This window comes from Acomys minous (assembly GCF_964271855.1).
Source record: "Acomys minous genome assembly, chromosome: 11".
In the NCBI taxonomy this organism is placed as follows: Eukaryota; Metazoa; Chordata; class Mammalia; order Rodentia; family Muridae; genus Acomys; species Acomys minous.
The window spans coordinates 43,745,643-43,772,962 of record NC_140492.1 but is presented as its reverse complement, the minus strand read 5'-3'; the positions used below and the strand labels follow the sequence as shown (position 1 = coordinate 43,772,962).

General features: G+C 42.0%; 1 protein-coding gene across 2 annotated transcripts in view; it reads right to left on the bottom strand.

The window, feature by feature from the left end:
- The window catches only part of HHLA2 (HHLA2 member of B7 family), a 165,975-nt gene that overhangs the window by 74,575 nt on the left and 64,080 nt on the right, over positions 1–27,320 (bottom strand). The window contains exon 1 of one of the 2 annotated variants that reach the window (XM_084801989.1): positions 4,680–4,752. The exons of the other annotated variant lie outside the window; for it this stretch is intronic. The gene's annotated coding sequence lies outside the window, so the exon portion shown is untranslated. Of the gene's footprint in view, positions 1–4,679; positions 4,753–27,320 lie in introns of those variants that run through there. 2 annotated transcript variants of the gene reach the window in all.

The window sequence follows — 27,320 nt, the reverse complement described above, 5'->3', positions numbered from 1 at the left end:
GGCATGCCTATGGAGGAGGTCAAAGGGGAATTTTGGGTGTGCCAGTCTTCACCTTCCAGATAGGGACTCCTCTTGTTTTTCTGCTTTGTATTGCAGGCTAGCTGGTCTGCAAGCCTCTGGCCATTCTCTCCTCTTTGCTTGCTGTCTTCCATTAGTCCACTGGAATCATTGATGGTAGAACTGTCTCTAGATTTCTTTTACATGGGTTCTGGGGATTCCAGAACGATATATCTCATGCTTGCACAGGAAGTAATTTTACTCATTGGACCACCTTTCCAGCAGCTGCATGGTAAATCTTGATGGAAAGGAAACAATAGATCTGGCAGGTGGATGCCTTCTCTGTCCGTCATCTCTCATGTTCATGGTCTATTCTGAGACACAGCTTTCTGGGCAGCTCTAGAAATGTCCATCATGCTGAGTGAATGTAACTGTCTGCCACAAAGATTTCCAAGTCTCCTCTCCATTGCTCATGAAGTAGTAGACAACATGGAAGCCCGTCTCTCATGGAGCCACCCATCCTGACCCATGCCTGTCTCCTTGCTGCTTCAGGGTGTCACCTTCTACATGAAAGACCAACATTTTAATCCTTGCCTCAGGTTTATTTTTATCTTTTTGATAGAGAGACAGAGACAGAGACACAGAGAGAGAGAGAGAGACAGGGACAGAGACACACAGAGAGAGAGAGAGACAAGGACAGAGAGGGAGACAGAGACAGAGACACAAATAGAGAGACAGAGACAGAGAGACAGAGAGACAGAGACAGAGACAGGGACAGAGAGAGACACAGAGAGAGAGAGAGAGAATGAACACAGTGTTGTAATTTAACAGCTTACAAATGAAAACCAATTATCTCAATATGTGTGGAAAAACTAATAGTTTACAAAAAAAAATAATTATGCTAACCTCATTTTAAATTTGTAGACCAGGGCTCTAGGAGAGGAATTTAGCTGACACCCAGACATGGTAGGCTTACAGTCTGTTGACAAGTCTTGAAAGTCCTTTCTAATACGTGATAGTAGGTTGACTTAGATCCTGCCATATGTTAGGCCATATCTGAAAATAAGAACTCTGTGGAAGGGAAGAAAGTTCGGTCTGAGGGAAGGCTGTGTCCTAAACCCCATGGAGAGTCAGAAAAGGACACACAGACACACAGCAAGAAGGCTTGTGAGACGATGGCACTAGAAATACACTGCCATAACCAAAACATACCAGTACACACCAGAAACAGAAGCTGCAAGCAAGAACTGTCCTCTGGAGCTTTCAGAAGGACTGTGTGGCCCACTGAGCCTGGATTGTAGACATGAGGACTTCAGAACTGTAAAACAGTTTCTCCATTATTCTAAGCTATCACATTTGTGGGGCCCTAGGAACCTAATACAGTACCTAAATCTGGAGAGTAGTAATTTTTTTCCTTTTCTACCTAAAGTATGGGGTAGCCTTAAACAAGAAGGACCATGGACCGTGGAGCTGACTCAACAGTTGAAGTATAGCTTACACAACTATCCCTCAAACTGAGAGAAATGAGACAAAGTCCCAACCCCCCAAGACACACAATAACCCAATGAAATGATCTAACCACATGACTGTAATTGTTAGCCCGCAACAAAAAGAAAAATCAGTCATTATCTAACAACAACAAAACAAAACAAAACAAACAAACAAACAAATAAACACCAACTGCTTAATGTCCATCAATGGAAAATAGTTCAAGCTAAAAAAAAAAATGGGGTTATCCCTCGGAGAGTCTCAGGGGGCACAGTGATAACAGCTATTGCTATTGTCATGAGTTATAAAGTATCAAATGCAGTGCCAAAACCAACTAAGCAGAACTCTATCACGTGTATACTATAGCATGCAAATTTGGCTATTCTGAGCAAAGATAACCATAGTCTGTTAAAAGGAGTAGACATTAGGGATAGCATGCCTGGAGAGTAGTGGGCAGAAAATACATACAGTCATACAAGGACGAAACACATGACTAACAAAATAGTAAGGCAAGAGAGCATTGAAGAGCCAAAGAACTAATTGTAATGGTAGCCAGTAGGAACACAGAACGTGGAAGGCACAGAAGGCGTCCCATTGGCAGCAATTCTTGTAGTAAGTTTGGGGCTAGCCTGATGAATTCAGAGGAGTAGGACCACAGACGTTAATCCTTAGCACACAAACGTGCACCTTGAAGTAAAAAGGCCATCAAATGGAGCAGTTGATGCAAGAATAAAACAGAAATATTCCTTGAAATGAAACAACGTCAAATTCTTTTACACCAAATAAGCCCGTCTTCCAGGAAAAGTCAATCCAGCCAGCATGCTCAGGACCAACACAAATACTAAGTAAGCATCTGAACATCAAATAAAAAGAGAAGAATGGTATTTCACTGGGAGAAAAAGAAAACATAACCTTTGTTTTTTTCCCCCAGAAGACACTGGGATTTGCTGCCTCTGTGACTGTCGCTGCATGTTGTTTTTATAGTGGGAGCAAGCACCGGAAAGAAAACCAGCACCCAAGGGAACTATTTATGAAGTGAATCCATCACGTGCTCTGCCTTTATTGACTCTAGTGTACAATATTTTAATGAGGTCTCTGAAAAACAAAACAAAATAAAACCAAAAAAAAAATTAGGACCATCTATTGTCTTGAAGGTATAGCCACTTTTGAAAATTCTGTGTGACAAGAAGAGGATGCTACTGTGACTTAAACTGAGGACAGGGAACAGAACTTGGGGAAGGATTGGAATGTAAAGACAAGATGGAAGGATAATTGGGAAGCCCTTCTCACTGGCCTTGACAGAATGAATGCCATTGGTTGTCAGAACCCAGGACTCCCCACCAGGAACCCAGACAAATCAAAGTAAAATCGGCAAGGGAAAAAGTTATGTCAGATGGTTCGTAAAGTGTCTATATCTGTCAGCATTCCATCAGCAAAACAGTGGGAGGGAAGATGAATCCAGGACTGAAATATTTACAAGTTTCTAGTTACTCTAGGATTGACACTTGCAGATCAGCTATGAAATAAATGATTAACCACACTCAAACAGGAAAAGAAAGTGAACCGAGGTGATATTCTCTTTCAATCTCAAGTTACCATAATGTTCAGGTTGCTATACCGTCATATTAATATTCATTTCCCAACTAGGAAAATCAGCTCAATGCACTTAGGAAGTGTATAATCTTGTGTGAGACGGTGAGTATAACAAACAGCCAGGCAGAAATCAGATCTCTGCTTGTTAGGTGTCTCGTTTCTTCAACTCGGTGTTGTTCTGAATAAGAATACTCGTAGAGTAAACTAGCTTTGCCTTTTATAAGAAGCAGACAACACAGAGACTACTAAATTCACTGTGGCGTAGGGGAAGGTGTACCCAGCAGTAAAATTCACTTACGTTAGGTCAAGATAAATGATAGGAGAATGGTTAGGGTAGGAAACTTAGAGAAAGGGCAGTAAAATGTGTGGCTTCATTGCAAGAAATGCAAGATGTACTTGCCTTGAGGCTGCTTGAGTTGATGGATGCAGAGACAGAACTCTTAGAGGAAAATATAGGCAAGAACTGATCAAACAGAGTAAAGTCGTTTTAAGGAGGAGCTTCTTTCAAAGCATCCAAAAGAAGCAAATAGGGATGTGAAAAACAAGGAGACTGGAAACCCTGGGGTCCAGGAAAAGATGCAGTGTGTCTCCGACTGTAAATGAGAAAATACAGAGCAGTATGTTTAGTTGAATACGAGATATCTTGGGGAGAAAAGAATGTAGAAGTATAATAACTCTACAATGAACCAAAATACATCCAAAAGTATGCTTAGAATTATCAAAAATGTGTCTACGTAGATGGCTTAGCAGTTAAGACTATAGACTGCACTTGCAGGGAACCCAAGTTTGTTTCCAAGCACCCCCGTCAGGTGGCTCACAGCAGCCTCCAGCTCCAGCTGTAGCGGATCCAAGCCCTTCTCAGACCTCAGACCTTTGAGGGCACCTGCATTCACGTGCGCGTGCACACACACACACACACACACACACCTTGAGAACACACAGTTTAAAAAAAAAAAAGAATAAATCTTAAAAGGAAATGGAGCCAGTGAGATGAGTCATCAGGTAAAGGAGTCTGATCCCCTGGCTAGATCCCTAGGAAAACTCACAGCCCTATGGACATAAACACAAAATATACCTACAGAATCAGAAGCTCTCAAATACTTTTTAAAACAAGCATTCTTTAGCCCTGTCTTCTGTATCTTGTCAGAAAACTAGGACTTCTCATTTTTGTTTTTGTTTTTCCATTTAAAATACATTAGCAGTAGTCACCATGCCAACTTTTTAGGATTTGCTTTTTGCATGTGAGATATGTATGTGTGTGTGTTTGAGTATGATACACACACACACACACACACACACACACACACACACACATATATATATATTCAGTTGATTTAAAAGCCAATCACAGCCGGGCGTGGTGGCGCACGCCTTTAATCCCAGCACTCGGGAGGCAGAGGCAGGCGGATCACTGTGAGTTCGAGGCCAGCCTGGTCTACAAAGCGAGTCCAGGACAGCCAAAGCTACATAGAGAAACCCTGTCTCAAAAAAAAAAAAACAAAAAAAACAAAAAAAAAGTGTCAAGTAAAAACAATATACATTTGATTTAATCATGCCCAACTCTAGTGTCCAGATATAAACAGTATAGAAGAAAACCTTACCTTGGCTACCAGTCCATACCTTCTAGTCAAAAGCTAGGCAATCTGTGGGGCCCTGCCATTGTGTCAAGGTTCAGTGGTGAATGCACCAAAAGCTTCCTTCTTGGACTCTGAGTCATTTTGATTCCAAAGTTCAGATTTCAACAGTAACATTACAGAAGAAAAAAAAAAAGCCTGCAATTTGGCAGCTCATAGTTCTATGTAAAAGCACCTTTCTCACCACAGTGATCTAAAAAGAACCCTCCTTGTGCATGTTCTTGGGCTTGAAGGGGAGGCTGCTTAGTTTCCCCTATCCTTTTAACTGTTAGTAAGTTTCCTTGCACTCTGAATAAAGTATTGCGTCATCCCCCCTCAGAAACAAAAGAACCACAGCCTTACCTCAAGTCATCTGTACCTGTGGTCTTTATCGCTGTCCTAGTTTCTAGAATATACCAGCTTAGCAAATACTCTCAAAGCAAAGCTTTCTCTATAAAACATTTTCTCTCAATTCCAAGTAGAGGACTGCCTTAGGGTTTTATTGCAATGAAGAAACACCACGGCCAAGGCAACTCTGATAAAAAGTAAACCTTCAGTTAGGGCTGACTTACAGTTTCAGACGGTCACTGCGTTATCATCATGGCGGGAAGTATGGCAGCCTTCAGGCAGACATGGTTGCTGGAGGAGTCAGGAGTTCTACATCTTGCTCCAAAGACAGCCAGAAGACTGGAATTCCACACTGGGCGGAGCTTGAGTGTAGGAGCTTGAGCCCATCCCCACAGTGACACACTCCCTCCAGCAAGGCCACGCCTTCTAATGGTGCCACTCCCTAAGGGCCAAGCATGCAAACACATGAGTCCATGGGGGGAGGGTCAAACCTATTTAACTGACCACAAGGTCTTAGCAGTGTGCTTTCTCTATGCCAGTGGTTCCCAACCTTTCTAATGCTGAGACCCTTTGATATTGTTCCTCATGCTTGTGGTGACCTCCGCTAGAAAATTATTCCATAAATGTAATTTTGCTACTATCATAAGTCATGATATAAATATCTAATATGAAGTATCTTTGATATGTAACATCAAAAGGGGTCATGACCCACAGGTTGAGAACCACTGCCCTACGCTGCCTGTGCTATAATATCAACGATGGTTATGATTCTCTCTGCCTCTGTCTCTGTCTCTCTGTCTTTGTGTGACTGTCTGTCTGTCTGTCTGTCTGTCTGTCTGTCTGTCTGTCTCTCTCTCTCTCTCTCTCTCTCTCTCTCTCTCTCTCTCTCTCTCTTTCTCTCTCTCAGTGTGTGTGTGTGTGTGTGTGTGTGTGTGTGTGTGTGCTCTCTAGTGTCACATGCATGCATCTCCACAGTATGTAAGAGTAGCCATGATCATTCATTCTATTTCCTGGGCACCTAACATTGTGTTATGGTGCTTACCACATACTACTATGTAGTGGATATTCAATATACTTGCTTGTTGACTGCATAGGGAGAAAGTCACACAAGCTACAAAGCAAACGACAACCAAAAAAAAAAAAGTATGAGGGCGAGCAGCAGGAGTTTTATATCCGCACCAATCCTTAGGGTGACATGCAGTTCTCTTTTTCACCTGACTTTGTCTTTGGGCATCACTCCTTACCCACTTTACGCACCTGTCACACAGGGGAGAAGACAGGTGCACTGGGGAAACTCCTCCCCTTGTCCTAGCCAGCTCTCCCTTGACCACTCTTTCCTGGAATCATCCATACTAAAGCTTCCATAGCCAACTGCATACTGGCTTAGAAGTCCCTGAGTCTCCACAGCCACCCACTCCAACTTTTATCATTCTTTAGTAAGATCTATTATGACACAAGATCAAACTGAGACTTCCTTGAAGGGGGCAGACAATGCTAGCTTCCACCTCTGAATCCTCGAGAACCATGTAGTCTCTGATACATCACAGCCGCTCTTGAGTTAGTCTAGGAAAATAACTAAGATGATAAAGTGTTAAAGTGTTGGCGGCGCAGGGGGAACATGCTTTCATGGAATCTCAAAATAGAAGACCTAGACGTTCTTTGAAGGTGTTTGAAGTTTTAGAATGAAATACTGTATGGATCCAGAGATATTTGGTATGCAGGGGTTGTTCCCACTGACGCTAAATACAAAACTAAGGTTTGAAAACATACCAATGACTTAGAGGTAAGCCAGGAGGGATGTCACAGGGGCCATATACATCCAGGCCAATGTTGAAGACTAGGTAAGCAGCTTTAGCGTTTGTACCTTTTCCTTGTGAGGTGTATGCTACAACCACCCTAGTAAAAGGTACCTGAAGAGAAGTTGGATGGACCACTAGGGAAGCCCAAAGGGAAGCCTGTAGGGCCATAGCTTGCAGAAGTTCAATTGTTGCTGAAGAGATGGCTCAGGGGTTAAGAGCACTGGGTGCTCTTCCAAAGGTCCTGGGTTCAATTCCCAGCAGCCACATGGTGGCTCACAACCATCTATAATGAGATCTGGTGCCCTCTTCTGGTGTGCAGGTGTACATGCAGGCAAAACACTGTATACATAATAAATAAATAAATAAATAAATAAATAAATAAATAAATCTTTAAAAAAAAGAAGTTCAGTTGCTAGTCACTGAAAGTCCATTATCATTTCACACATCAGCTTGAGTGAATAAGTAGCTCCTTAATTCCTTCAAGAGATGCCATATGGAATATTGCTAACTGTGATTATATTGATAATGCATACATGCCTATTTCTATACTCCAGAGGAGAATGTGGTAGTAGCATTGGTGTTTAACCTTCATTAAATATACAAAAAATTATGAAGAAATTAAAGCATAACTTGTGTGACTTGAGGAAGGAAGGGAGCTGCTGGTTGATGTCTCAGAGATCAAAAAAGGCTGAAATTAATAATGTAACTGGAGGCTTTCAATTGTCAAAACACTGCCGAAGAAAGCGAATTTGAAGTCTAAAGCTGAGAAGGGAGACATGACTGAAATGTAGATTTTCAAATGGGTTTGAGGTATACCAGACATTATATTCTTCTTTTATTAGCCACTCAAATATACATAGATATAGATATATAGATATTGATATTAGTTTTAACAAGAAACATTCTCCTAATATTCCAATTAATAAAAAAGCTGATGTGTTACCATTACAGATTTGTTTCCCAAACGCTAATAGTAATGCTGTTATCACTGATGTATGTCCTCTGTTTTGGCTCATTGCTGTTTGAAACTGCCACATCGATGCAGGGTTCCCACAACCTTTTCCGTGCTTTCTCTAATGTCTTCCTTGTCTTCTGCCTATGATATTCTTAGAAGCCTCCAAGTTTACAGTGGGTTGCTTCTCAAAGCTTTGCAATGCTCTTTTGGGGACCACTGTGGTGAACAAGCAGGGCAAGGGATCTTCCTTTTTGTTTATTTTAGAGAAAGAAATAGGACTGAGCCGGTATGATATTCATGAGTAACTGTTAGTATTTGTTCAGCGTTCTATCAGATACCTTCATGCCCCTGTCACATTCCCTTGATCCAAGTGTTTGTTCTGACCATCATTGAGTTAACTAGCTCCACATGAACACTTGACATCATATCTCAACAGCATAGCTTAACATCCTGCTTCTTGCCCCATGCATTCCTTGAGACTCCGGAGAAAAATAACATGGACATCTCCTGCTGCTACTGTTAGCCTGCAGGGGTCTCTAGTCAACAGTCATTAAGGGTAATCTTCATGATTCCCCCCCCCCCAACAGGTCCTTATTGGCCATAGAGAAGGGTAGCCAACTCAGCAACACACCTCTGGATTAGGTCTCCCTCAGTCCTGCCTCTTTTCAGGATCTCTCCCTGTTTCCCCTGGTTCATTTCCAAAAAGAATGCACTTGCATGAAACATGTATCCTGGGCATGTTTCTTGGGGGTACCCTCATTGGAAATAGGATACACAGATGGTGGGGGAGGAGGACCCCTTCTGTCACAGACCTAGGGGAGGGGAATAGGATGAAAGAGGGAGGGAGGGGGGAACGGGAAGATACAAGTGGGGAGATAAAAATCAGGACGTAATCTGAATAAATTACTTAAATTTGAAAAAAAAAAAAAAAGAAAGTAGGATACAAACATATTCTTTTGATTTCCCAGCCCATTTTACTTATTACCCCAACATTCACAAAATGTATTATACTCACTACACCCATTTCTGATCTTGTACAAGGCTATCAGAGTTCATATTTGAATACCAAGCATTTGATCTCTTGATGTCCTCAATGCTCTGCATATATTTGGTGTCTAACAATAGAAAGCTGTGGTTACCTTAAAGGCAAGGGTTAAGAACAAGAATACATATGTAAAGGCAGAGCCCGTTGTGAGTTGGAGTAGCTATCTTTACCCAGTGACATTTCAGTCTGTAAAACTTCCTGGCAGGCTCCTTTTCATCCCGAGTTTTCTAATAAGAAGTCAGGCTTTTATTCTTATGGCTTCTTATTTTAGATGTGCGGATGGCTTATTTTAAGCAGCCTCATCGAACAGAGAAAACATAAAAATATCCTTATAGATCTAAGGTTTATAATAGAAATAACATCAATATTTACCAGCTGTAATTATGTACGCACACGTGTGTTTATTGAGATTTGCCCTTCAAGGATTAATTGGTGGGACATGGACACTCGTGGTTGTTTGTTTCATGTACAAGAAGGATATTGAGAAAAATAAATGAAGCCTCTGAGGTGAAGCATTACACTGATATCACCATGCTGTATAGCATAGAAATGAGAAAAACTGCTATTCATGAGTTAGAAGGGATAAATTTAAACATAATAGCCCAAAAGGACTTCTTCTATTCGTTATGCTGGCTATCAGATTAGTTGGTCACATTACTTCTGAGATAAGAGCACCTAAGGGTCACTCTGTGCGTTTGACAGAGAAATATGAAGGCATGCAAACCCTGCTGTGCTTGCTCACAATGGAGTGTGAGGCAGGGTGTGAAGTTGTCAATGTGAGGAAAGAGACAGGGCTTCTGGGTCTCAAATATATCAACTAACGTGTTTGTCACTCTAACACACCAATTTGTTTATTCTATAATGTTCCTAAAAAGAAATATCTCCAATCTCTGTGGAGTAGCCAGCAAGCCCATTATTTTTCAAAGCAAGCAGAAGAGGTCTCCTATCAGTAACTATTCCATGAAGTGGCCTCTAGAACTGACCATGTTATTAAAAACTTGATAAGAATGTGTAATTGTCATTGAGAGTTTGCTGTTTGATTGTAGTTTCTTGTAGTTTGATTGCACTTTACCAGAGCATAGAAATGATAGCAAGTTATTTTACTTGAAAAAAAAGTAGGCAGAGGCAGGTGGATCGCTGTGAGTTGAGTTCGAGGCCAGCCTGGTCTACAAATAAAGTCCAGGGCAGCCAAGGCTACACAGAGAGACCTTGTCTCAAAAAAAATAAAATAAAATAAAATAAAAACCCAAAATAAAACAAAAAGTAGGATGTGAAACTAATAACTACTTTTAACTCTTTAGAGAAAGGCATATTTTGGAATTTTGTTTTTTTGTATGTTTGTTTGACAGCAGTAGGAACTACCCTAGGTCTTGGGCTTTACCTTCCCCCATCTCCAGCTCTTTTTTTTTTTTTTTTTACTTTGATACAGGGTTTCACTAGGTTTCCAAGGCTGATCTTGATTTACTCAGGAGCCCAGACTCAGGAACCTGTAATCCTCCTGCCTCAGCCTATGAATTAGTTGAAGTTATAGGCTTGCACCACTGAATCAACCTATACTTGCTTTTAAGAGAAATTATTTCTACCTCTTTTTTTCCCTATCTGCTTAGGGATCTGTAGCCACTAGGAACAACACAATAGATATGAGGTACAGAAGTTCATTAACAAACAGCTACCATATAGGAAACCATTGGTTATTGATGGCCTTGACCACAGGAAGGCAATAATACTAAAAAACAAACAAACAAACAAAAACAAAAAACCCAATAATTTTAGGAACACTAGCTAAAACCTAGAAGACGATATCAGATTATCAGATTTCATCTTTGAATTTGGACTCAGAACTCATTTCAGTGGTGGCAAGGGGATAAATAGTCTTCGACATTATTTATGATTGGCTACCTGGATTGTGCAAAGAAAAATGAACCCAAACATTGATTTGCAAGGTGTGATTTGTGTGAGAAGAAAGTCCTTCAAAAAAAAAAAAAACAGTGAGAAGAATGCAGAGGTCAGATGGAGGGCACCCAGAGGACAGATGCAGAGGTCATATGGAGGGCACCCAGAGGACAGATGCAGAGGTCAGATGGAGGGCACCCAGAGGACAGATGCAGAGGTCAGATGGAGGGCACCCAGGAGACAGCAGAGGTCAGATGGAGGATGGCAGAGGCCAGCGCTGGCTCTGTCAGTAAGCAGAGATGAAGATTCTGGGATGACTTTCTTCATCGTAGCTGTGCTAAACAACTCATGAGAGGGTTAATAAACTACAAAAACACCTTTTAAAATTGATCTCGGTCTGGAGAGCTAGCTCAGTGCATAAAGCATGTGCCACACAAGCACAGGGGCTTGAGTTGGCTCTCCAGAATCTATGTAGAAAAGCTGGTGTGGGAGCAGCAGCGCATATGCTTGTAATACCAAGGCTAGGGAGGCAGGAACATACAGATTCTTGGAGCTTCTTGGCCATATAGCTAGGCAAAAGTAGTGGGTTCTAGGACAGTGAAAGGCTCCGTTTCTGAAATTGGTACTTAGATAATAACATATAAGGTTAAACTCTGGCCTACTTACATTAACACACACACACACACACACACACACACACACACACACACACACACACACGTGCACAGTCCCGAATCCCCATGCAATTTACTAAGAAAACAAAGCGTTTTTCTTTCTGTAAATCTACTCCTCAACTGATTTCATACTCTATTGCAAGGTAAGTTCTCAGACTTATCATGGCATTCTGCAGTCTCCAACATCATTATCAAAATTTAATTGCTGTTTTCATGATCATTGTGGGGAAGGCAAAGTTGTGATAGCACTCTCATCAGTTTGACTAAAATTCTTCGTACTGAATTGATGCTCATCACCAGCAATAAATATTGAGGAAAGGTCCAGGCGTTCAGTAGGAGAATGGCAAGTGGCCTTGGCTGCTGGGCAGCTTCAAATGGCGCAGATAAACAATGGGTATCAACAGGATCCAGCAGGATCAACAGCAGGAAAAAAAAATCTCTCTAACTCAAATTTTAAGTCTGAGGTGTCAAGCAGTGGCAGACAGGGTGGACTTTATTGGATCTGCATTATGAAGTCTTCATTCTGGGGGAAATTACATACTTGCTCTGGAAGCAGAGCAATTATGGGAAATGTTAATGAATACTTTCACACAAAAGAAGTGTCAAAATAGCAAAGTGGGATTGGATTTTATGAAGAGGTTAATTTCTCAAGTCAGCAAAATATTCACAATGTCAGAATTACCTCCGAAACTTCCTTATGAGAATCTCTTCCTACAAAATGGCCAGAGTCAGGAGAATTTATATATTTTTTAATTACTATTTTATTTAAGATATGTGTGTGTGTGTGTGTGCACATGTGTGCGTGTGTTTACAATGCACTGTATGTTTTGTATGTAATTTTAGGAAACATATAATGATTGACCGAGGCTTTGTCAAACAACCTCGGTGTTATTCGTTCGCTGTCCTTCCTTCTCCTTTTGTATTGACCTATGCCCTCCTCCCCAACTGGAGACTCTCCTTGGTAGTCCACTTCACCTCCATATCACCTGTAGCTGCTATTCCCCTCCTCCAAATCCTCCTGACCTACGTATGGCCCCTTTATATTTGATCAGTTTTTGTGGTGACTCCATGTTGTATACTCACATCTGAGGATTTGGATCTGAAGAGAAAAGAGAGCATGTGACATTTATCTTTCTGGATCAGGGTTTCCCATTTAATATATTCTTTAGGTCCATCTGAAAACTTTACAATTGCATCTTTCCTCACAGCTGAATAGTATTCTGCTGTGTATTTATACCACCTTTTCATTATCCATTCATCTACTGAAGGGCCTTTAGGTTGTTTCTATTTCCTGGATTTGTGCATAAGGTAAAAATGAGCATCTCTGAGAAAGTGTCTGTGGAGAAGAATGTCAAATCTTTGGGACATATGCCTGGGAATGGTATAGTGGGTTAGTTGGTTCTAGTTAAGATATATGTGTATGTATGTTATATGTTATATATGTCATCCATGTATATGTATATAATCACACACACACACACACACACACACACACACACACACACACACACACGAGGTTAAGTCACTTGGGCTGACAATGTTCCCTACACTAACAATAGAGAAACAAAAACCTCAGTACCAGGCATGAGAAACGTCCTTTCAAATGATTGGTCAGGGTATATATTATAGATGTACATTACAGTTACATATTATAGATGTAGCTGTGGTTGCCCTTCAGGGGCTGAGAATTAGGCCCTACTGATGAAGACCCCACATACTTAGGACAGAGGACTTGAGTGATTGCAACTGGATCTGACCAGAAAGACTCCATCCTGTGGTCTAGCTTCCATTGTTCCAGAAAATTCTATGCAAGCTGACAAGGGAGAGAAGCAAAAATAGACTCAAAAATAATCTGTGTGTAATATATATATGTGTGTGTGTGTGTGTGTGTGTGTGTGTGTGTGTTTGTGTCTAATGTACATATATACTTTCATTCATACATACATATTTTGTAATGATAATAAAGAAAAGGAGGCCATCAACTTGAGAGCAGTAAGGATACAAGAGGGTTTAGAAGGAAGGTATCTGGCGGGGGGGGGGGGTGGACTGGAGGAAGGAAAAGGAGGGGGAAAGTGGTTTAATTCTAATTCAATTATGAAATAAGTAAGATAATATTTTCTGTCATTTTATTGCTTTGGTCACTGATCATTTTATTGCCAGGATCTGTATTTCTTTGTCTTATTACAGCTGTAAGTGTTCTTTATATAGTCTGCATATAAATCCTGCATTAAAAACATTTGTAAATGTTAAAAAAAAAATAAGTAAGGGGGAAAAAAAAGAAATTGCTATTTTCTCAAGCGAAGACTTGACATGGTGGGTTGCATTTAGGGGCTATGCAGTACCAAAATATCTGCTTTAAAAGCAATATGCCCCTGATTACTATGAAATAATGTCACTCAAAATTGTTCAGTGTGGTTTAAAAAAATTTCTTTTTCAGAACACAGTGTGGTGCCAATTGCCTCAAAGACTGTTAAAGGCTTTCCTTACAGATGAAAATGACAACAGATGTCACCCCTTACACCAAATTCTGGGTCTGTAAAAATGAATCATTACTCCACAGAAGGCAGCAAACAGGAACTGCTGACCTACAATAAGTTAAATCAGAAAGCCCTGTGGAATACCACAGTCAGACCCACCAGAACTAGGACTTTGGGTCAGCATCTGCATCAGTCTCCTGACTCTGAAAGTCATACTTCGAATCATTTACCCAGCATCAGACTTGAAGATCCTCTGACAAGGGACCAGGTCAAAAGTCTTAGGGCAGCTTTGAGCACATGTTTTCTCAGCAGACTTGCATTTGAACCCTATCATCACTGTGAATACTCATTTTGAAGCCTCTTACCCTGAACCTCTTTCTCACCTGGCAGTTATCCAGGTGGTGTGATGATCCGTCAAGTTGTAGATCGAGGTCCTAGCCCTCACACCTGGAGGCTGGCAGAAGGGTGTGGGAACTTCATCAGGAGGAGATGAGGTACTGGCTTCCTCCCAGCCTTCTGCCTGAAGCAAGGCCTGATGCCTCTCAGCATGGTGGCTCTTCCACAGCATCCCTAGTGACCATGCCTCGGTGTCCTCAGTGCCCTCAGTTCTTCCTCTTCCTGGTTGCCCAGGAAATATGAGTTCAGCTCATTTGCAATCACTGAACCCTTCACTGTGAATATATTTTGTCACCCAGAAGGTTGCCGGACTAAAATTCATCCTGTGACTTTCCAGACACCCATCCTGCTTGCTTCCACGCCGGACTTCTACCATTGGTTCTCTCATCCAGCATCCTGAAGCCTCAAGGGAAAAAAAACAAAAAACAAAAAACAAAAAACCTCCAGTTCCAGACATTTCAGAGGTGCCAGGTGTCATACACAGAAGCTGACATAGAATTCCATATCTACATCTTGAATCTGCTGAGGGGTGGTCCCCAGGTTGGCCGAAAGCTTGATGTCAGCCGGAATGTTGCCTGCCAACATAGAAGTTGCCAATGGGGTTTAAAAGTAAAGTTGTTGTGGGCCGGGTGTGGTGGCCCATGCCTTTAATCCCAGCACTTGGGAGGCAGAGACAGGCAGATCGCTGTGAGTTCAAGGACAGCCAAGGCTGCACAAAGAAACCCTGTAACAAACAAACAAACAAACAAACAAACAAAAAAGTAAATTTGTATCCACTCTGGAGCAGAATAGACTCTCACGCCTTTAATCCCAGCACTCAGGTGGCAGAGGCAGGCAAATTGCTGTGAGTTCAAGGCCAGCCAGATCAGCAAAGCAAGTCTAGGACAGCCAAAGCTACACAGTGAAACCCTGTCTCGAAAAAACAAAACAAGCAAACAAAAAAATGTCTACAGCTCCAGGGCTCCACAGATTCTTGAAACCACTCTGGGCAGGTCACTCTGTGCCTGACCCTCAGGTTAGAGGTGGTGCACACCTTGAATCCCAGCACTTGGGAGGCAGAGGTAGGCAGATCTCTGTGAGTTCGACACCAGCCTGGTCTACAAAGTGAGTCCAGGACAAACAAGGCTACAAAGAGAAACCCTGTCTCAAAAAACTAACAAACAAACAAAGTTGCTTGTGGTGGTGCATGGCTTTAACCCCAGCACTCAGAGAGGTAGAGGCAGGGAGATCTCTGTGAGTTCAAGGCCAGCGTGGTCCACAAAGTGAGTTCCAGGACAGCCAGGGCTACACAAGGAACCCCTGTCTCAGGGGGAAAAAGTCGGAGTTGCAGCTCAGCTCTGATAGTAACAGTCAGACTCTCACTGTAAAAATACGCTGGGGACATAAGAAAAGGAAGAAAGAAATCTCAGGCCTAGAGGAGAGCTTGGTGCCTGTCCCTGCAGCCTTGGGTCATCAGAGATAACTGCAGAGGGTACTCCCCCAGTGATTGTAAGACCACCGGAGAACTGACAGTGATGGATTGCCAAGTGATGAGCCACCGGAGAGTTGCAGGCAACATCAAAGTAGTACAGAGGATGCTGAGATCCTCTGAAAGCAAAGACAACCTCCTGTGTTGACACAGAGCCTGGACCTAACCAGTGGAAATACTGAGCAAACAAGCACATTGAAATCACCAAGATTTAGACACATAGATGAGCCACCGTGGCGTTGGAGGCAGTGATGCGCCCAAAAGGTGGACAGAAAGCTGTAGGAACAGATTCAAGCATCCTAACATACAGTCCCCCATGCCAACCAACCCCTATGGCTCTTGAGTACTCACCCACACTGCGCAGAGTTACTCATGCTGGAAACCCGTGTTTCCAGTGCTGTTAAGCGTTTCCATAATGTTTGCAATATTGCCTTGGGAGAAAGGGAAGCTTGCCTTCTCACCTCATTTTCCTCCTGGTCTCTGAACACTAGCAGCTGTACAGCTGCTTGTGAATCAGGCCTTTTCTCTCTTTTCAAAGCAAACTAAAATGTAACCATTTCAAAACGGTTGTCTTGAGAAAGTTGAAGATTCACATGGAGTGGTAGAAATCTTATAGGAGATGTCCCGTTCACTCTATCCTCAGTTTCCCAGGCAAGCAACATCTCCCCAAACTCTAAAAGTATCACGAACAGTGAATTCATTCCCTTTGCTATAACAAAGAACCACAGGATGACTGAGTTTAAACAGCAGGAACAAAATGTCTCACAATTCCAAGCGCTAGAAGTTCAAACACAAGACCTTTAGATTACTTCTGCTGAGACATTCCTCTCGAGCCTACAGGCAACTGTTTATGTAACATAGCCTCGTCCTTTGTACCTGTCAGTCTAAATCACTCTCCTTCCAATGAAACCTGTCACATTGGATTATGGCCCACCCTACCCCAATGGCTTTTTTTTTTTTTAAGTTTAAATGTCTATTTAAAGATACTCTCTCCACATATGGACACATTCTGAGATTCAGGGACTTGGGTGGGGGGCATGATTTATTCTAGAACAAATAGGTTACTGGTAATAATAGAGTCAAGACACAGGCTTTTGCACCACCATAGAGTTACTCGAGTTGGTCCTGGGTAATTTCACATCCTTCTTCCTCTCCATCCTCTTACACCTTGGCAATCATTCGTCTGTTCCTCATGATTATAATTTTATCACTGCTATGTCATCTTTTAAATACTATCCTGGTACATAGTGTTTTTGAGAAAGGCCTTTAAAAAATCTCAGTATAACTGTCAGGAGACTCATCCAGGCTGTGGTGTATACATCAGTGGCTCTTCTTACGGTGAGGTGGTGTTCTGTGACACTTCTCTTTAATCATTCACCCACTGAAGGACGTTGGATTAGCTGCAGTGTTTGGGAATGAGGCCTTCTGCCGTAAATATCTGGGTACAGGTTTCTGAGTGAAAATAATTATTTTTTATTTCTCTCTGGGAAAAATGCCCAGGTGTGCAATTACTTTGATATTTAGTGTTTTAAAGAACAGGCCAAACTGTTTTCCCAAAATTCTGTACTATTTACAATCTCACCAATAATATGCAAAATCCACCAACAATTAGAGCCGTCCAAGTTCTAAAAGTCCTCACCAAGATTTGATACTGTCGTTATTTTTTATTTTAGCCATTCTGTTAAGTGGGTAGTGGTATCTTGTTGTGGTTCTAATTTGCATTTCCCTAATGTCTAATAATGCTGAACATCTTTTCATGTGCATTTCCACCATCTGTATATGCTTTTGGGTGAAATGTCTGCGCATGTCTTTTGCCCACTTCCTAATTGGATTGTCTTAGGACTGCTGAGAATTGAAGATTCTTTATATATATTCCAGATTTCATCCTTTGGCAGATATGGAGTTTGCAAATATTTTTGTCTGCCTTTATAGTTTATGTTTATACTCCTTTAACAGAGAGTCTTGCAGAGCAAAGCCAGTTAATTTAAGAGACTGTGGCACTCGTTTTCACATTGTGTTTTAGCGGCCATTTTCTGACAGCGCTCCAGCAGGAGAACAGCAGGCAGGAGTCACTGTCCCTAGCATTGTCCCCGTCAGTGACTAAGGGCAATGCTCTAGAGAGCATAGGGCCCATGCTACTACCTGGGGCGAGGTATGAAAGCCCAGGCTCTCCAGTCAGCCTCCTGTGACAGCAGGATTTTTTCCAGAGTGTTAGACTGGCACAGAGACTCTGTCTTGCAGTATTTTCCCTTTTCTGATCACTATGATAAGATGAGATGGTGTTGGCTCCGCCCATTTTCCATCCAATGGCATGTCCGGGTTGCTGGCTCTGCAGCTGTAATTCAAGGACGTGTAGGTCTAAAGGAAGACCCCATGACTCTCTCCACCACTGCTCCCTAGTTCCCAAGGCTTCAAGACTTCTGACCTTTCCACCCTCCACAGCCTTGTGTGTGCTTTGTGTATGAAGCCCTAAGTGATTTGTTGCATTTAGTGGAAACATAAGAGCAAACACTTCAACTTGAGGCTCCTGGAAGTGGGTGGTGTTTTTTTCAGTGTCTTTACTTGGACTGGGTAGGTTTCTATACCACAACTGTGACTTTTCTATAAGTCCTGGGAAATACCAACCTCACAGGATCATCCACACAAGTAAGCAACCACCTACATAGCATGGTAACTAATGTGAGACACAGAAAAATCAAAATGCTTCTCTTTGAAATGAAACCATGCTGTCTGTCGTTCTGCTAAAGTGTGGGTTACAAAAGACTTCCAAATTTTCTAGTTCCAGGGACACTCAATAAGCCCTGGACCCTTCTTAAAACTATTTAAAGTATCCCCAGCTTTGCCCTGTAGAACTGGTACATATTATTGGAATCCTCACATATTGTTTCCTTAACAAAGGCCCCACAAGTCCTCCACTCAAACACAAGTTTCTCCTGTATTCCCGAGAGCTCGTTGCGCATAGTCTGACCAGTCCTCAGCAAGAGGCTCACTTTCTCAATATGAAAGAACAGACGCTCCTAATATCTAGAAACAAATTGCCTGGCCTTCTACATTTGCAAAATGCAAACTTTCTCTTTGGGATGAAATTTTCAGTTAACGTCAAAGGGGCTGCAGGCTGCAGCAAGCGCATCCCATCTTTATCAGCAGGGTTTGCTCTCTTTTATTTCCCGTTCTCCAGCTGTTCTCTGGGGTACATGGAAGTAAGCAGAACAGGAGTAAAGACAACTGTCAGCAGAGCTCAGCGCTATGTTGCACGGGAACTCTAGCCACTGTATGGGAAAACTCAAGACCCCATTTTGAGATCATAAACCAGACTCTATTTTTATTAAATTTAATTTTATTAATTTATTCTGATTACAATTCAATTGTTGTTATCCCATCACTTGTATCCTCCCATTCCTCCCTCCCTCCGGCTTTCACCCTATTCCCCTCTCCTAGGTCTAAGACCAAGGGGGACCTCCTCCCCCACTATATGGTCATAGGCTATCAAGTCTCATCTTGGTAGCCTGCTTATTCTGTCTTTGAGTGCCACCAGGCCTCCCCACCAAGGGGAGGTCATCAAATATGGAGCACCAGAGTTCATGCCAGACTCTCTTTATAATAAAACAGGAATACCTAGCTACTGTATGGTAGAGCTATAAAACTACAGCTTTCTAGGCTAATCTACTGAGTTAGTGCTACCATTTGGGGTGACTCTGGAGCTACTATGTATTGAAACGTTAATTGCTTATCCCTCCAAGATCCTTACTGTCCTAAGACAGTATCCTGTATCCAAAATGATTTTGTGTAAACCTTGCCTCCCCAGGCAGAAGAGAGGTAGGTGGTGCAAATATTCCCAGAAGGACCATGAGGAGAAGAGAGGAAGAAGGAAGAAAGGAGCACATGGCCAAGAGCAGCTTGCTCTGAGGTCTGGCCAGATGGAGCGGAAGCAGCCCAAATGGAACATGTGCATGTATTTATGGGGATTTTGGATGGGAAGCAGACAAGATAGCTTAGAGGGTTGATGTCTGCCTAGCCATAGTGCCTTAAGGCTTATTACAAATTGCACAAGTTTCTATGTCTTTTATGTATAAAATCATGGGTGAAGGAGTAACTGCAGCTATAATAATTCCCTGCATTTAATTAATATATACAAAAGAATTAATTCATTTCACATAAGCAAACAGAAGCTAACATTCTCCAAGCACATGCCCTCTACCCTATGCGCCTGCCACACAGCCAGCAGCAGACGAGCCAGGTGCCCTTCATTCTTCTTCTTGCCCTGTTCCTCTCAGGAGGCCTAGCTACCTGGAGCTGGGAGTCTATTTCTTTGGGTTCCAGGCAATGTGAAGATTCTCTCAGTCACATGGAAGCCATTTGCCTCTCTTCATTTTGGGAAGAATATTTGTTTTAATGAGGCCTCTATAATGGTAGAGTATACATGGTAAACTTTTCAAATTATTAAGTAAGCATTTGTTATTAATGCTTTTTCAAAATAGCTCAGAGTCTTGAAACTGGAGAATTGCAAGTCATATAATCATAATCTCACCTTAGCTGGCTGATTCAGTTTCTGGATTCTAGGAAGTCCAAGAAGAGCTCAGGTGATGGTCCTGCCACCCATTTGAGAAATGCTCAGCAACTGGGCAGGTGTTTGATTACCACACTGGTCATCAAGTTAGAATATCTAATTTTCTCATAAATAATTTTAAAAATACATGTACCCATTTTTTAATTTAAGATAAAAATTTACCATACTCTCCTTCCCTACCTTGAAAGTTGAAAGATAAGATTCTGTAAGACACTCCCCTACACACACACACACCATTTCCTAATTTGTAGAGTTCAGACATGAATGCTTTCTGTTTCTGTGTTTTGAAGAGGGAATTTTGATGCTCAGAAATGCAATCTTACTGACATTCCCTGATAATGGCTTATCTTGGCATTTGGTGAGTGCTTGCAGAAAGTTCCAGGTTCTTGAGTCTTGGTGTAAAGAATTTAATAGCAAATTAGACAGTGGTAAGCAAACTGGAGAACAGATTTAGAAAAGATACTCCTCCAAAAGAGCAGGCAGGCCCCAGGACAGAGAAAGTTTAACATATCAAGTTCAAATGTCCTTTGTGAGAGAGATTCGTTGTCTATGTCCCAAAAGTCTAAACTTGGCCTCGTTTGCATACAATGATGTATTTTTGTTCATGTTTTGTTACGTAGAACTCTATGCATTATATGTCTCATTAACAACTTAAAGCTCCACCCAAGGATATTCTTATTAGCATTTAAATTAGTATTAGTATTCTAATTAGGCGTGGGTTGCTCTCAGACTCTTAGAAGCGCCTCTGAGCCTGCACCTGTCCTACCTGTGCCAGGGGTGCCAGGCCGGGTTAGATGACTTCCAGCAGGGATGTTTCAGCTCTCTCTTTGTCAAGTTGCTTAATTCTTTTTCTTTACCATCCATTTTATTTAAACACTTGGTTTAAACACTTAACTTTAAACATTTCCTTGATTCAAGTTTTTTTTACAGGTGACATGATTACCTATTTTTTTATTAATTAATTAATTTATTTATTCACTTTACATTCCTGTCATAGCCCCCTCCCTCCTCTTTTCCTGGTTCCACTCTCCCTTCCCTTTCCCCCTCCCCCTCTCCCTCCCCTATTCCTCAGAAAATGAGATTTCCCCCGACCCACCCACCCCCATCTCATCAAGTCATATCAGAATTGAGTTTGTCCTCTTCCCCTGTGGCATGGCATGGCAGTCCCATCAAGGAGGGAAGTGATCAAAAGCAGGCAACAGAGTCCATGTCAGAGACAGCCTCTGCTTCCTGTACTAGAGGACCCACATGAAGCCTGAGTTGCCCATTGGCTACATCTATGTAGAGGACCTAGGTCCAGTCCATACGTAGTCCTTGGTTGGTGTTTCAGATTCTACAGGCCCCTCGGGCTCTGGGTAGTTGGCTTTGTTGGTCTTCTTGTGGATCTCTTGTCACCTCTAGGTCTTTTTATCCTTCCCCCCACTTTTCCACTATGCTTTGCCCAGTGTTTGGCTGCGAGTCTCAGCTTCTGTTTCAAAGTGCTGCTGAGTAAAGCCTATCAGAGGACAGCTCAGATGGGTTCCTGTCTGCAAGCATAGCAGAGTATTGTTTGTTTGTTTTTCCGAGACAGAGTCTCTCTGTGTAGCCTTGGCTGTCCTGGACTCACTTTGTAGACCAGGCTGGCCTCGAACTCACAGCGATCCGCCTGCCTCTGCCTCCCGAGTGCTGGGATTAAAGGCGTGCGCCACCACGCCCGGCTCAGAGTATTGTTAATAGTCTCAGGGGTTGGGTTTGTCTGGCCCATCCCAAGTTGATTTTTTATCTACTAATTCTGTAAGGCTATGAAAAAGGCCTTTGCACCTTACCCTGGACCTTATTCTGCTGCCACGCTGCCATCTGCTGATGAGTCTGATGCCCTGTGACATTATTTTTATAATTTTTTTTCCCTATTCCTCTCTAGAGATAAAGCTCACCGCAGGTTGGGAGCATATTCCCTTGGCTACCAGGCATGTAACAATTTTTCAGTCACATAGAAGATCCTTAATTCTCTTTACCTTTTATGAAAGGCCTCCTGCAGGACAAGGGTCATATTTATTTACCACTGTTACCCTAGCACCCTGGCTCATTGGCAGTAACTAAAGAGCATGTATCGAATGAAAGAAATATGAAAGGATTTTTAGAAAAGAAAAGACAAAAGTAAGTCACACAAGCATTTGTTGGGTGTGTTTAACTGACATATGAGTGCTAGAGTTGAAGTTAGGGTACCCCTCAGAGGCAGCAGTCACAGTCAAGGCAACTGAGTGTAGTAAGAGTGGTGGGGAGGGATACTTGGCAAAGAAAGATCTTCCCACGGGAATGTGTGGAAAATTTTTAGTCCTTCAGCACCTTTCACTGGAATTAGGTAATGTGAGCCTTATGATGCATGTTCCCACTTTGCAGTGGACCAAATCCTGCCTTAACAGCCTTCGTGAAGCCTAACATTAATACTCTAGGTAGCAACGGGCAGAATCATAAAAGAAACATGCAGGCTCTAGCAGAATGTATGACTACACCAGAAAGATATAAAAACAAAACAAAACAAAACAACAACAACAGCAAAAGCAAACAGCAAGTTGACTTAGAAAAAAAGAAAAAAGAAAACAACAACAACAAAAGAAACTACTCTTACGCCTTTTGACAACATTGTTGTTGTTGTTTCTTGGTTTTCTCTGTTGGTTTGTTCACGTTTCCATTTTTCACTTACAGAGGGCGTTTCCAATTTGAGGTAAAATGGAGTTTTAATTAATTCTATTAAAGTACTCGTTTCTCAAGATATGCAACCTTAAAACAGTTGGGGAAATGTGGCACTATAATAGTTACCACTATTTATGTTTCTACTAATATGGTAGATTAAATACTCTAAACAGTTTGTTTTAATTAAATATTAGAAAATAAAAATGTTTCATGAGCTATTAACATCCTGATACAAAATTAGAGAATATCAAAGTTTTCCTAATCATTTGAAATAAAGTATGCAAGATAGTATGCTTATATTTCATAGAGTTAACAATCTCTGCTGACCTCTGGAAATTTTCCCCCACCCCCTGCCCCCAGAAATTCTTGTGTTTCTTTTGAACGCACTAATATGAGTAAAAAAACTAAGCCCCCATGGTCAGTACAGTTGGAGAATCCAACAGGAAAGCCTTTTCTAAAATATTGATACCTTTAGGATGTAAAGGGTAAGAGTGTCAAGAGAAAAAAAGATACAATCAAGAAAACATACATTCTCCGACTTAGTTGTAGGGAACAAGTATGTGAGTGTGCTTCTGAGCAGGCCATGCCTGGGACACCTCTTCTGATAGGAATATCCAGGGTTTCCTCTGGTACAGACGTTGACAGCATCGACAGGAATATCAACAGCAGCTTCTTCCTCCCAGATGATTGTAGCTGAGACTGCTCCCCTACACAGACCTCTCCTACCAAGATCAGTTCACTTGCCTCCTCCTTTGACTGCATACAAGAAGCCAGAACATTTCTCTGAGGGCCTGTGCAGCTCTATCAGAGTGCACAGCTCACCTGATCCCAGATAAACTCCATGTGTACCTGTTGCTTCTTCATTCCCTGTTGCCTCAGTTCAATCTCAAAGCTGCACGGGTCACTCACTTAGCTGTAGATACAGCAAAAAGGAAATCAATTCTTCCCTGAGAGCACATAATTATAAACTAACCCCATGGTTAGCTGAAGAAATTCAGGTCATGCGTGTTGTCGAAGAGAAGTCCAAGTACACACTTAATTTGAAATTATCCCAAATAAGTTATACCTCTTGATAATGATAAAAACCTCAGTTCTCTCAGAAGAACTGACAGCATGCTTAAGCTCTAAAAATTCTACAAGCAAATGTCCAGTGAAATTGAACGCACATCAAGATGCAAGTAAGAAAGAAAAATAATGAAAGTGCACTGTGAGCCAAGACCAGGTATCAGAATTATCATTCAGAATAAAAAGTAAAGGAGACTCTGCAGAGCAGGCTGGTAATCTATCGTATAGATACAAGTAGAAGCAGCACACTTAACCTGCAGTCATAAGCAAAGTGCCTAAAGTAAGAAGCCAGCGTGTCAAATTCGGAGTAAGAACTTGAAAAGGATGATTAATTTTGTTTTTGTTCTGTGTATTCTCGAAGTACGTTTTGAAGGGAGTTCCGACATGTACCCAGAAAGTTTGATGCACACATATAGAAGAGAAGATGTGGATAACAGAATGGAAATCCTGCATGTGTTCGATTCAGGTCCCAAAAGAGCTTAAGAGCCCGAGGAAAAGAGAGACTCGGGCCGATGGGAGGAAGAAGATAACGCTAGCTGAAACGTGGCACAGGAGATCGAAGACCGTGGTGTGACACAGTCAAAGGGAGAAAAGACAGTAACTTATATCTAGAGACATTCCAATGAAAGAGGGAATGAATAATAGGACAAATCTGGGGTATCTTTAGGAACAACAGAGCCTTTCTCTGCTCTTGAGTGTTCTTTATTTAACTCAGGATTGGAGTGCTGGACCTGATGCTTATGGCTCCACAAAACCGCTGCGTCAGTGGCCCCCAGGTTGGTCAAGGTGTCTTACCACAGCAATAAAATGGTGACTATGGCAGGAGAGGATCTACTGGTTAATCCAGTTGGCCCAGCCATTGAGGTATCCAGGTGCTTTCTCTCAGTTTGAGTCACTTACTCAGACATGGCCTCCAGGAAAAGAGGAAGCGCTAACAAGGAACCAGGAAATAAAACTCTCCTCTCACGTTCGCATTCCTGGTCTCCAGAAAGGATATTCTCAGAACTGGTACTTTGCAGTCCCTGGGCCTGACCAGTTTTTAATCTCCTTTTTTCATCATTAGGAAGAACTTTGCTGGGGGCTGGAGAAATGGCTCAGTGGTTAAGAGCACTGGCTGCTCTCCCAGAGCACCTGGGTTCAATTCCCAGCATTCACATGGCTGCTCACAACTGGCTGTAACTCCAGTTCCACCCAGGAGGTCCAACTCCCTCACAGAGACATGAAAGTTAAAAAATAACAATAAAAAGAAGAACTTTGCTGTATGAAGTCAAATAAATATCACTTAATTGGCTGGGAAGCAGTTCTAGATAAAGAGGCCACAATGGTAAAAGCAAAGCCCAGAGCTAGATTGGCAGTGTAAACATTCAACTGACTGTTGTTCACATCTCTCTTTAAGAAAAAACAAATGGGGGCTGGATAGATGGATCAGAGGTTAAGAGCACTGTCTGTTCTTACAGAGGTCCTGAGTTCAATTCCCAGCAACCACATGGTGCTCACAGCCATCTATAATGTGATCTGATGCCCTCTTCTGGCCTGCAGGTGTACATGCAGGCAGAGCAGGAAGGAGGTCTGTTTCTGTCTAGGGGAGGAGACTGAGACAGAAGAGGGAGGTATGGTGGGTATGAGAAGATACAAGTGAGGGGATAACAATCAGGATGTAACCTAAATAAATTATAATAAATTAATATATTTTTTGGAAAGAAGAAGAACTGAGTGTAGTCTATTAACAAGGTTTACTAGGTGCCTTTGTGATCTGTTAGTGGTTTCTGAGTGAGGACAGCCCTCCCTGGGCAATCCCAAACCAATAACTTAAAGCAAGAGGATACAAAATGGAGTATATGGGGCTCCCGTTCCCTCGTAAATATCACAGGTATCAGCAACAATACAACAGAAGCCATTTCTATCTCTGTCCTATGACTTTGTCCTTGAATACACGAGCTAACACCCAGCTTCTCCAGGGTAATCCTAGGGAGCAGGCAATAAGTGCTTTGGGAACATGCTTTCAGTTGAGTTACCCATCCTAAGTACTACATGAGACAATGCTACTTTCAGGCCCTAGACAGAGGTTAAATTGTTAATAATATTGAGGCAAAGACAATAAGCATATCCTGATGTAGAGATACTTTTGCTTCAGTGGGACAAAATCAAAAATAGCTACACAGACAAGAAAAGTAGAATTGATTGGTTACAGCAAAGTGGTTATCAATGATCTAACTGCTGGGGGGTGGGGTTAAATAGGACCACAGAGCAGTTAAAAAGTCAATAACCAACATGAAACCATAAGGTCCTCTTTGGGGAAAAGGGACAGGAATGGATGACCTTGAGGGCTATGGATCTGGGGACATTCTGATCCAAGGCCTATTAAGATAGTTCAACCTTTCCTCTTTTTTTTTTAAACTTTTTTTTAAAAAGATTTTATTTATTTATTTATTTATTTATTTATTTATTATTTATACAGTACTCTGCCCCCATGTGTGCCTGCAGGCCAGAAGAGAATACTAGATCTCATTACAGATGGTTGTGAAGCACCATGTGGTTGCTGGGAATCGAACTCAGGACCTTTGGAAGAACAGACAGTGTTCTTAACCTCTGAGCCATCTCTCCAGCCCCCTCAACCCTCCCTCTTGAACAACATCTTTGACCTTGTGCAAGAAGATGCTGCTGCCTTTTGCTAAGTGAAGCGTGTTCTGAAGGATACAAAGGCTTTGTCTCCTAGAGAATTATGTGTTTATGTCACCAGACACCCCAAGGTTTAGGATTTAGGCTGACAATGTGGGAGATCACAGCACCAGCCAGCTGAGTAGTACTGACAGGCTTGTTAAGGAACAGTGCAGAGAAGATCCTCAGAGGACTCTGTGAATTCCCCGGGTTGCACTAACAAGGACAGGGCGAGTCTCCTTGCAGTAGGCCATCCTTTATTCAGAAACTTTGCTCTCCTTATTTACTCCCAATCCTCTGGGAAAGAGCAAGATTCTTAGTGACTCTGGGAACCATTATGGACCTCACGATGACATTCTCCAGGAAATGGTCGGCTCAGCTAATGTCATCAAGCAATTAATTGCATTAACTTCAACTCTCCCCAAATCTGAACAAGACGGACAAACACAATTTTCAGGAGTCTAATTGCCATACTCTCCATGGCATAAATATGAACAAATGGGATAATTGGAGAGACAGGGCACCAAGGCAGAATGGTTGGCATAGCTACTCTAGATGCCAATGCGTCCTATAGAAAGGGATTACACTAAAGCAGGAACTCCCTCTGAAAA